At 41.0% G+C, this 1,674-nt stretch overlaps 1 protein-coding gene across 1 annotated transcript in view; it reads right to left on the bottom strand.

Annotated features, from left to right (window-relative positions):
- NELL2 (neural EGFL like 2) overlaps positions 1 to 1,674 on the bottom strand; it is a 359,055-nt gene that overhangs the window by 26,255 nt on the left and 331,126 nt on the right. The window lies entirely within an intron of this gene.

The raw sequence follows: 1,674 nt of genomic DNA, 5'->3' as shown, positions 1-1,674 counted from the left end.
GAAAGGTATGTATCTTGAGTCTCATATATTTTCTCCAGTGGTTTATTAATATTTCCAAATATTAGGAGCCCTTTATTCTCCTGGTTCTATTTGCTAAATAACGGGAACGCCCAACCCCATCTAAGTTTCTTCCTTTGCTCATAGAGGGAAAATTCCTAGTCCTTACAGAGTGTCCCCTTCCTCTCAAATATCTCTGGGTTCTGGGTGCTATGGGGTTGACTCGGACCCTAAGTGATCTGATGGCACTGCACCACTGTAGCTGTGAAAATATTCCCATGCACTCCTCTCCCATCTTCTAGCATTGTGCTGTGACTGAAAATTCTGACTGCCAAGGTAGAATAAATAGCATTTTCTTCTACACTTCCCACACCTGCGTCACAGTTCCTGATGCAGGGACCACCACGATGATGTCCCTCGTGTTGAAGGGCAATCCAGCTGCTATTTAGAGTCCTGCACCCCAGATGGTCCACTCCAGCTCAGCACAATCTATTTCCTTCCTGGCCCAGTCTCATCTAACTCCAAATTCTTGGAAGTATATGTTCCTTTCATTTTTTTTTCCTATGTTCAATTTTGAAAGAGACAATTTAAAAATATATATTTTATTGATTTTTTACAGAGAGGAAGGGATAGGCATAGAGAGTTAGAAACATCGATGAGAGAGAAACATCTACGAGCTGCCTCCTGCACACCCCGTATTGAGGATGTGCCCGCAACCAAGGTACATGCCCTTGACCAGAATCTAACCAGGGACCTTTCAGTCCATAGGCTGATGCTCTATCCACTGAGCCAAACCGGTTAGGGCAAAAGAGACAATTTTTTTTTTAAATAAATGAATAAAGTTGTGTGTGTGTTTTTTTAAGCGAAATAAGCCAACATTCATTTAGTTCTGATAAGCCCAGAGTCCCCACACTAAAACAAGGCACAAACTATTCTCTTAGATTAGGTAATAGGCCAAAAAATAGATATATTATTGCAAAAGTTTAACATTATTTCTGAACTATGGATGTTTTGTCTCTGCAGTTCCTCTTCTGAAGAATCAGTTCTTCAAGGCAGTTGTTCCCACCGTCCAAGTAATTCCTAGTGAGCAAATTAGCTAACCATTGACTTCCTGACACATGTGGATTGCTTCCACTTACTAAGGCCTCATAGGTTTTATGAAACAGCCTATTTGTATCTCAAAGGCCTCCCTAACTGATGAACCTCTGATTATAAATGGGACCAACATCCTTTGCTCATTCAGCTTTACATGGTCTTTTCTTCTAACGCAAATGATGCAGAAAATTGATTATGTCATTTCTTAAGTGCATGGACAAAAGAAAACAGGTTGGGATTTAAGCTTTAGAAGCGAGTTTCTTGGAAGAAGGCCAGAAGGGGTCTGTTTAGAACGTCTCATTTTAGAACAATTTGGTCATTAGTGTTGGTGACTTGGAAGTAGCAGTTAATGGAACAGAGCCTTCTCCGCTGAAGCAACTCTTGCATCTATATTTAGTCCTTTAATTTAGCCCCATTTTCTTGCCTGAACACAGTTGCAGAGTTACCTCAGATCCCATCACACACACATACACACACACAGACACACACACACACACACACACACAAACATCCTATCTAATAAAAAAGAAACATGGTAATTAGCATACGACCGCTACCCTTCCCACTTGCTGATCAGGGAGA

The sequence above is a fragment of the Myotis davidii genome, unplaced genomic scaffold, assembly GCF_000327345.1.
Source record: "Myotis davidii unplaced genomic scaffold, ASM32734v1 scaffold290, whole genome shotgun sequence".
NCBI lineage: Eukaryota > Metazoa > Chordata > Mammalia > Chiroptera > Vespertilionidae > Myotis > Myotis davidii.
This window is presented reverse-complemented; position numbering and strand designations above follow the sequence as displayed.